The sequence below is a fragment of the Monodelphis domestica genome, chromosome 3, assembly GCF_027887165.1.
Source record: "Monodelphis domestica isolate mMonDom1 chromosome 3, mMonDom1.pri, whole genome shotgun sequence".
NCBI classification, from domain to species: Eukaryota; Metazoa; Chordata; class Mammalia; order Didelphimorphia; family Didelphidae; genus Monodelphis; species Monodelphis domestica.
This window is the reverse complement of record NC_077229.1, coordinates 222,418,331-222,428,648: the sequence shown is the minus strand read 5'-3', so window position 1 is coordinate 222,428,648 and position 10,318 is coordinate 222,418,331. Positions and strand designations below refer to the sequence as shown.

The following is a 10,318-nucleotide window of genomic DNA, read 5'->3' as shown; positions in this document are numbered from 1 at the left end:
GAATATCAAAGGAAATGTTAATAAATTAAAAAATTTTAAACCATTGAACTTATAAAAGTAGGAGGTTTTGTGAAGAGAAAAGAAAAAAAAACAATAAAGAGGCAGCTAGGTAGCTAGGCAGAAAAAGGGGCAGACCTTGAGACAGAAGGTCCTGGATTCAAATCTGACCTCAGAAACTTCCTAGCTATGTGACCTAGGCAAGTCACTAAATCTGAATTGTTTAGGTCTTACTGCTCTTCTGCCTTGGAATCAATACAAATCAATACTTAGTACTGATTCTAAGACAGAAGGTAAGGGTTAAAATGAAAATAAAATAAACTATTAGTTAATTTGATTAAAAGAAAACCAAATTATCAGTATCAAAAATGAAAAGGGTCAATTCACTTCAAATGAAGAGGAAATTAAAACAATTATTAAGAGGTATTTTGCCCAATTATATGCAAATAAATCTGAAAATCTTACATTAAATAGATCAGTAATTACAAAAACACAAACTGCCCTGAATACCAAAACAGGAAATAGAACACTTAAACAACTCCATTTAAGAAAAGAAATTTAATAAGTCATCAATGAGTTCCATAAGAAAAAAGAAACCATTTTGGCCCAATGGTAAAAAAGGCACAAAAAATTCATTAAAGAAAAGAAGTTATTAAAAAGTAGAACAGGCCAAATGAAAAAGGAGGATACAAAAATTCACTGAAGAAGAAAAAATTCTTAAAAAGCAGATTTGTCCAATTGGGAAATGGGGTACAAAAAGCTCCCTGAAGAAAATACTTCTTTAAAAATTAGAATTTGAGAAGTAGATGATAATGACTCCATGATGTGACCACGAAAATATGGGTTTCAAGACTGTGAATTGCCCAAACTGTAAAGATAATTTTAGTGTCTTGAATTAAATCAAAAATCAGTGGTTGCCATGGGAAAAATTCCCAAATATGAAATACCCAAGTCAGCTGGGTTTTATGGAGATTTTAATTAATATAAATGAAGGAATTAAGGAAAGCGAAAGAGACAGAGTAAGAGGAAATAGTAGGAAAAGGCTAGGGCCTAGGTCAATGGCCTAGGCTGTTCTCTTTAAGAGAGAAACTAAGTCAGTCTTTAATCTCTCACCACAATATCTTTCCAAGGAAAACTCTAGTGTTCAGAGACCCAGCAGCCTCCTCTGACTCCTGACCTCCAATTCAGCTACCAAAGCTGAACTAAATCGAACTACTTTGAACTGATTCAGACAGCTCCTTTTAAAGAGAAATTTCTCTTGTGTCACCTCCCCTAAATTTTCACGTCTACCAATCATAGTAGACACTTTTCCTAGGACAGCCCATTCTTAGTTTTTAGTTCTCACCTGTGTAAATTATATCTTCTGAGTACTTCACATCTCTTTGTTAAGCTTGCCCCTTGCAAGTTGCCTGACTTCTTAGTGATTAATTTGACCTTCATAGGTACTTAGCACCCTTTTGTATTAGATCTAAAAGTAGACCTAGCTGAAGGGCTTTTGCCTCACTATAAGTATGGGTTAAGTACTTTTTCATTGTTCAGTAAGGAGTTTACAACTTTATCTTCCCCTAAAGTATGCCTAAGTATGGATGGAGTAATGTTAGAGTTCCCAATACATTCCTGACCAAGTACCTCCATTGTTTAAATGGAGAATAACCTTAACCATATGATCTTAAGATAATGTTCCAAGGTACAGTCTGAGAAATTTTAAGATTCACAATGAGATATTAAGAACACAATAAAATAAAATCAAAAGAATGAAAAAATAGAAGAAAATGTGAAATATTTCACTTGAAAAACAAAACAAGTGACCTGGAAAATAGATCAAAGAGATAATTTAAGAATTATTGGACCACCTTGAAAGCCATGATTAAAAAAAAAAAAAAGAGCTTAGGTATCATGTTTCAAAAAATTATTAAGGTTGAAACAATCTACCTCCTGAAAGAGATCCCAAAACAAAAACTCTCAAATTCCAGAGTTCCCAGGCCAAAGAGAAAATATTGCAAGCAACCAAAAAGAAACAATTAAAATATTGCGAAGTCATAGTCAATATTACACAAGATTTAGCATCTTCCATATTAAAGGAACAGAGGACTTGGTGTGCATATTCCAGAAGGCAAAGGAGCTAGGATTGCAAACAAAAATAATCTACCCAGAAAAACTGAGTATAATCCTTTGGGCCCTGGGGAATGAGAGGGTACATTTAATGAATTAGAGGACTTTCAAATATTCTTGATAAAAAGACCAAAAATGAATTAAAATGTTGGCATTCAAACACAAGACTCAAGAGAAATGTAAAAATGTAAACATGAAAGAATAATCATAAGGAATTCAATAAAGTTAAACTATTTACATTCCTCTATGGAAGGTTGTTTTATGTAACTCCTAAGAACTTTGTCATTATTAGAGCAGTTAGAAGGGGTCTACATAGATAGAAGTATGAATGTAAATTGATTATGTTGGGATGACCTAAAAAAAAAATTAGGGAGTGAGGAAAGGAAAAGAAGGCACACAAAAAAGACCTTTTATAATGGAGGGGATATGGGGTGGAGTGACAAGCAATGCTTGAACTTCATCATCAGAATTGGTACAAAGAAGAAAGAATATATATAAACATTAAGTTGCATATATAAATCTATCTTACCCAATAGGAAAATAGGAGCACAGGGGAAAGGGGGTGATACAGGGAATGGAAGTGATCAGAAACAAAACAGACTTTTGAGGAGGGACAGTATAGAGGGAGAAAGATAAATAGAAGAAAATATAATAGATGGAAATACACATAACTGAATAAGAATAGAATAAGCTCACCCATAAAATGGAAGTGGAAATTCATTATTGGTGGAGTTGTGAACTGATCCAACCATCCTGGGGAGCAATTTGGAACTCTGCCCAAAGGACCATAAAATTGTGTATACACTTTGATCCTGTAATACCACTACTGAGTGGTCTATATCACAGTAGAGAATATTCCAGTAGAGATATCATTTTAAAAAAGGGGAAAAGACCTACTTGCACAAAAAATATTTATAGCAGCTCTTTTTTGTGGTAAAAAGAATTGGAAACTGATGGAATACTATTGTGCTATAATAAATTATAAGCAGGATGATTTCAGAAAAAGCCAGAAATATATACATGAACTAACTGATACAGAGTGAAATAAGTACAAGCAGAACATTGTACACAGCTACAGCAATACTGATGATCAACTGTAAAAGACATGGCTACTCCCAGCTATTCAATGATCTGGGATAATACTGAAGTACTTATAACAAAAAATGTTAACCATCTCCAGAGTAAGAACTTTTGGAGTAGGATGCAGATCAGAGCATACTGTATTACACACCAGTTTATTTAGTGTTTTATTTAGGGGCTTTAGTTTTGTATGAGTGCTCTTACAACAATGACCAATAATGGAAGTGTGTTTTACATGATAATGCATGTATAGCCCAAATCAAATTGCTTACAATTTGAGTAGGGGGAAGGAAGGGAGAGAGGGAGATAGTTTGGATTTTATAATTTTGGAAAATATATGTTGAAAATTATTATCAAATGTAATTGAGAAAATAAAAATATCTTTGAATGAAATACCTCAACCTAAAAATAAATAAAATGGAAGTGGATAGTAGAATGGATTAGAAACAGTAATCTAACAATATGTCATTTAAAAAGGAAGGCTTGAAACTGAAATACAGTTGTTTTTTTAAGGGCTATAGAGCAGAATCTATTATACTATAGCTGATGTTAGAAAAACAAAGGTAGGGATAGAAAGTATAATCTGACCAAATCTGACCTCAGATACTTTCCAGCTGTGTGACCTTGGGCAAGTCACTTGACCCCCATTGACTAGCCCTTACCACTCTTCTGCCTTGGAGCCAATATGCAGTATTGACTCCAAGACGGAAGGTAAGGGTTTAAAAAAAAAAAAAAAGAACTTGGTACCAATCAACATGACTCACTCTTAACTTTTGTGTCACTAGTCCAGGGAACAGTGTTCCCCATCTTTCCATCAAGTGATTCTTAAGTCATTGTCAAATGATTCCTTTTACCAATAAGAAGCACTTCCTAGTTGTCCTAACCAATGAAAATTGCTTCTGGGTGCTTCTATTTTTAGATGGTATAACTATTGTCATGGACTATTTCATCTAATTCTTTTGGATATAAAAGAAGGTCTCTCTCACAGTGCTTGGTGTCTTCTGGTCTTGACTGAAGGTTTAGCTTTATTTTGGGACTTGGCCCTCCCATAATATAATAAACCTATATTTCTTTATGGCTTAGAGACTTTGACTCAGTTTCTTTAAATTGCATTCCTGTGGTTGGAAATCATGCAACACAGGCCAAGAAGAAGATACTGCAAACTTCTAGAAAGAAACAATTCAGATATCATGGACCCACAGTCAGGATAACACAGGATCTAGCAGCATCCACACTGAAGGACTAGAAGGCATGGAATATTATATTCCTGAAAGCAAAGGAACTGGGCCTACAATCAAGAATCAACTAGCCAGAAAAACTGACTATATTCTTTCAGAGGAAAGTATGGTCATTTAATAAAATAGAAGATTTCCAAGCATTCCTGAAAAAAAAAAAGACCAGACTTACACAGAAAATTTGATGCCCAAATACAGAATTCAAGAGAAGCATGAAAAGGTAAATAAGAAAGAGAAAAAATTCAAGGGCTTCAACAAGGTCAAATGACATGTATCCCTATATGGAAAGATGATATGTGAAACTCTTACATAAAGGGTGTGGTGGTAAGCTACATAGGATGATATGTCAAAAAGATATATAAAAAACTAGGGGAGAAAAAGAGGATAATACTAAGAGAAATTGGAAAAAGAGGTAAAATGTAGTAAAATATATTACATAAAGAAGAAGCATGCAGGTGGGTGGGGGGGAGGAAAAAGACCAATACAATGGAAGAGAGGAAGAGATTGGTGACAGGAAATACTAAAACCTTACTCTCATTTAGAATTGGCTCAGAGAGGAAATAGTCAGATCCATTAGGACATTGATAGAGAATCTTTTAGAGATGGAGTGCCAAGACATGTCCCAACCTCACCCCCCCAGACCAAGTGCCATGCCCATGTTCCCCCCTTCCCCTGAACCATTCTGTGCCCCCTTCTGAGTGCTGAGCAAACTGCTCTCCCCCTTTACTCCACCTAGAGGAGGTAGGAAGCCCTCCCATTGGACTACTGGGCAGGGGGGCAAGTAATGTAGTCAGGCTTGGGGAGACGGAGAAGTGAGGGGCCCAAGCTCTCTTCTCCCCTCTAGTTATGTGAGCTATAATCCCTTCAAACCTAGAAGAAGAAAAAACACCTCAGCTTACAGGAAAACCCCTTATTTATAGGAAAATACAACCCTCAGATTAAATGTTATCATCCTGGCACATTCATCCCATCACAGTCTAGTCCAGCCTTCCTGAAGTGGGTGTCCTCCAAATTAACCTTTTTTAGCAAATGGCCATGGGTTGAAGTCAGGTTTTAATATGGATGCAGGGCTGACTGGGAGATTGAAAAGCCACTACTGTGTTTTCCAGAGTTTATAGCCCACCAGTTCTCTTTCAGCCAGGCATCCCTTTGATAAGAACTGGTTCTCTCCAGATACAGGCTCCAGGGGGAGAAGGGAGAAAAGAAAAAAGTCCCACATGGATGAGAAGTTGACAGGGTCAAGGGGACTATGAATGGGATCACAGATTCCATTTTATTAAGCACATAGGTCCAATATTTATACAGTTTCTACACTCTATGATCAAAGGAAAAATAATATATCAAGAGCATACATCCTTGTTGCTAATTAGAGTGTCCAGCTGCATTTAGGAGTACTCTTCAACCAATGGTAATATTCAACCCTTCTTTTGGTCAGTTATCTCTGCCATAAGGATTTCTTGAGAAGTACAAAGGTATCAGGTTATGGCTGGGCATATGCATAAAGATCACTTGTCCCAGAGATAGAGCTCAAGGTTTTGTGATAGTATTTAGCTGGTCAGGATGTTATGAGCCAATTAAGAAAGCCAGGTATTCTTAGACAGTGATTCGTAGACCTACAGGGTCAAGATCAGTCCTTGCCAGAGTCTGAGACAGAACTGCAAATGTGCCTTTTCTGGCTTATTTTGCCTAAATGGGCCCAGAATGTCTTTATGGACTTGTCACCCCTTTGAATGCTAGTAAGAGGACTAAGAATGGAAATTAAAGCAGCCCAAGTTTGCTTGTGAAAGAAACTGGGGAAGGGAGCTATAGAATAGTGATGAGGCTATTAGCCTAGCCTCAGATTCATAAAACTTATTCCTAAATCACTGGACTACAGTTTTGGATATTTTTAAATTTCAGACTCAAAAGACACATCCCCAAATCCCAAAAATACTTCATATAGTAAAGACACTGGTTGCTATGATAGTAAAGACATAAGTTGTCTCTGTCTCACACTGGCCAAAAGTAATTGAGGCCATTGTATTCTGAATGGAGTGGGGCAATCTTGTCCTGCAAGAGATCCTATTTTGAAGAGACCTGCTTACTAACTCTTACTTAGGAGATGGGGAGGAGAACAGTCCAGCTGCACTTTCTGGTTAGGAACTCTGGTAAAGTCTGTGATGCAGGGATGGGCACCCTGGGTCCTTAGGGCATTGAGTCCTTGGCATGAGTGTCATATATGGCACAGGTGCCATAGGTTCATCATCATGGTATTAGGGTATAGAATTGTCTCTTCCCCCCATAGAGAAGTAGAAGGGTAATAAGAAACAGGGTGGTGGGGAGGGGAGTTATACAAGAGTGGGGGAGGTTGGGGAAGGCATTCAAAAGGCCCCATAGTAAGAGGGGAATAAGAAAGGAGGTGGTGGGAAAGGGAATAATATAAGGGATAAGAAAAAGGAGAGACTAATTGAAAATGAGACACTGGAGGGGAGGATAAGAGGGAAAAAAGAAAGGTTAGAATTAAAGGAGGAAATTTAAATGGAGGGCAATACACAGATGGTAATTATAAATACAAAATAAAAACCACATGCCCATGGCTGGTTAGCAATTTCAGCCATCCCCACCACTGTCACTGCTGATGCTACACCATGCAAGAAGAGAGAGCGTAGGAGGCCTTACTGCCAGTTAAATACCAATAACATGATCTCGCCAACATGGAGACCCAGGAGAGATTATAGGGAATTCTGGGAAATACCAAGGACTTCTGGGGAATGAAGCCTAAGGTTCAAAATCTCCATTCATACACACATAGGGTAATGGCAAGAAGTTAAAGCAGAATCTATTGGGCTGAAACTGAGACACAGAAGGCAGAACAATCCTTTGTTCTCCTACCACATGGATGGGAACAGCCTCATTCCATTGGCTGCAGAACTAAACAACCTTTGCCATTAAAACTGTCTGACTGGGACAATCTCCCTTTTTTTTTCCCTTTAAATATTGCAGCAGGGAAGAACAGGATTTACACCTCCCACATGTTGAGGAGTATGTTTGTATATTTGTTATTATTCCTTTGAAGTAAATATCCCTTTGTAAAATCTAATCTCACTGTTAATGGATAAATGGAACTGGGGAAGAGAAGACTCTTCTCTATTTGAGGAAGAAACCCTATTAGTGGGATCTGGAGCCAATGGTAGAGAACCTAGATACTAGATACTAGAAAACTCTGTAAAAAAAATAAATAAAAATTTTAAATGTATAGAACCTTTTGTAAGAGGTGAAACATAACACATCTAGCCTTTAGGCAGTGAGGGCCTGAGTAGTTAGTATTACACAAATATCATTATCTCATTTTACAGGTGAAGATAGAAGAACTCCAAATCCTAGAAGTAGAAAGTGATGGAATTGGGATTCAAACTCAGGCCTCTGCTGACTCCAAGGCCAGCTAGCATTCCTTCTACTTCTATTATATCACAGTGCTTCCAAAAATACGACTTCAAAGAAAATACACTCAACTACCAACAGAAGGGCAAAAATGAAACTAGAACTTTCTTAAGAAACAACATAATGAGTACTAACACATTGAAGGAATTAAAAGTAACAATGATAGCTAGCATTTATACAGGATTTTATTGTGGATGTCATCATTAAAATTTGCAAAGAATTTTATGTGCATTATTTCATTTTATCCTTGTAATAACCCTGGAAGGTAAGTGCTATAATTATCCTCATTTTGCAGATGAGAAAACTGATACGGATAGAGGTTAAGTGACTTGCCCAGTGACACATAGCTAGTAAACAGATTTGGACTCGAGTCTTCCCCAGGTTCAGCCCTAAACCTTCACAAACCTGTGAAATGAACAAATTACAAGCTGAAATAAAGAATGATGTAAATATGACTTACAAATCTCAGGGCAAGATGATAAACTGACCTCAGCAATTATGTGATTTTGTTTGGATAAAAGAACAAACTATAGAAATGATAACTATCTACTTAAATGTGGCAGAAATAAAGGAAGAGCAAAATCATAGCTTAGATCACTATGATAAAGATGTCTATTTTTCTAATTAATTTATACATTCAAAGATATGTGAATACAAATATCAGTGGGCTACTTCATAGAACTAGATAGAATAATGACATTTATACAGAAAGATCACAACAACAAAAAAGAAGAAAACCATGGGGTGGGGGGATGGTTTGAGCAGCCCGCAGAATATTATATGTGTGAAACTACTCAGGAGTAAATATCATACAAGATTTACTTGATAAGGTTTTATCAAATAAGTGTATTCCTAGAAAAGGTAGTAGATCTGTCACATAGCAAGATTGAAGAATGACCAGTGTACAGTTTGTGTACTCCATTAGAACCTAAGAGTTTCAGAGAAAGGCCCTTTGTACATGGAGTGGACAACTTAGGAAAAAGGCAATTTGGAATTATGTCCAAAGGACTTTAAAAGACTGTCTGCCCTTTGATCCAGCCATAGCACTGCTGGGTCTGTACCCCAAAGAGGTAATGGACAAAAAGACTTGTACAAAAATATTCATAGCCGCGCTCTTTGTGGTGGCCAAAAATTGGAAAATGAGGGGATGCCCATCAATTGGGGAATGGCTGAGCAAATTGTGGTATCTGATGGTGATGGAATACTATTGTGCTGTAAGGAATGATGAACTGAAGGAGTTCTATATGAACTGGAAAAATCTCCATGAATTGATGCAGAGTGAAATGAGTAGAACCATGAGCACATTGTTCACAGGAGCTGAAACACTGTGGGACAATCAAACATAACAGACTTTGCTACTAATAGCAATGCAGTGATCAAGATCAATACTGGGGAACTTATGAGAAAGAACATCCAGAGAAAGAACTGTGGGGTAGATATGTAGAAGAAAAACATATGCTTGATCAAGTGGTTCTAGGAATATATGATTGGGGGTTTTGGTTTTCAAATATGAATAATACAGAAATAGGTTTTGAGCAATAATACATGTATAAACCAGTGGAATTGCATGTCAGCTCTAGGAGGGAGGAGGGAAAAGGGAAGGAAGAGAACATAAATCATGTAACCATGGGAAAATATTCTAAATAAATAAATATTTTTAAAGAGATCATCCCCATAATCTAGGTGAGAAATGATGAGAGACTGAGCTAAGGCTTGATGCAGAGAGAGAAGGGATTGAATGCTAGAGATGCTGTGAAGGTAGAAATGACAAGATTTAGCAATTGACTGGATATATGAAATGAGAGATAGTGAAGAATCCAGGAAAAGGCTGAGGATATGAACCTGGGAGCCAGGGAGGATAATGCTGCCTTCCTTCTACAGATTTAGAAAAGCTTGGAAGAGATGACATAGGGACAAAGGTAATGAATTCAGTTTTAGATACATTGATTTTAAGATTCCTCTTAGACACTGAGTTGGAAATGTTCCATTGTCCAAAGATAATCACTACTAGGCCTTTTAGCATTTTATGTTTTGCAAAGCAAAGTGCTTTACAAATAATATTTGATTTTATGTCATTTTTAGCAACAATAACAACAATAGCTAGCATTGACATAGGACTTTTTGGTTTCTAAAGCATATATGTTATCTTATTTGATCCTCACAACAACCCCTCAAGGTAGGTGCTATTATTATCTTAATTTTACAGATGAAGATGCCAGAAAAAAAGGAGAGGTTAAGTGGCTTGCCAAGGGTCACACAGCTAGGAAATATGTGAAGCCAGTTGAAACTCAGATCTTCTAGTCTTTCGGTACCGTATCCTATCCCCTGTACCACCTACATAATAGAGTCAGTTTTGCCCCACAATAACCCTGGGTCCTAAAAGCATTAACATATTTTGATATATGGGGTAGATAGGAATCAAAGAGGTGAAGGCACTTGCCCTAAGGTCATACTGCTAATAAATTTCAGAGGCA

The 10,318-nt window shown here is 36.9% G+C and overlaps 1 long non-coding RNA gene across 1 annotated transcript in view; it reads right to left on the bottom strand.

Annotated features, from left to right (window-relative positions):
- LOC107651827 (uncharacterized) overlaps nt 1-10,318 on the bottom strand; it is a 39,763-nt gene that overhangs the window by 23,156 nt on the left and 6,289 nt on the right. The window lies entirely within an intron of this gene.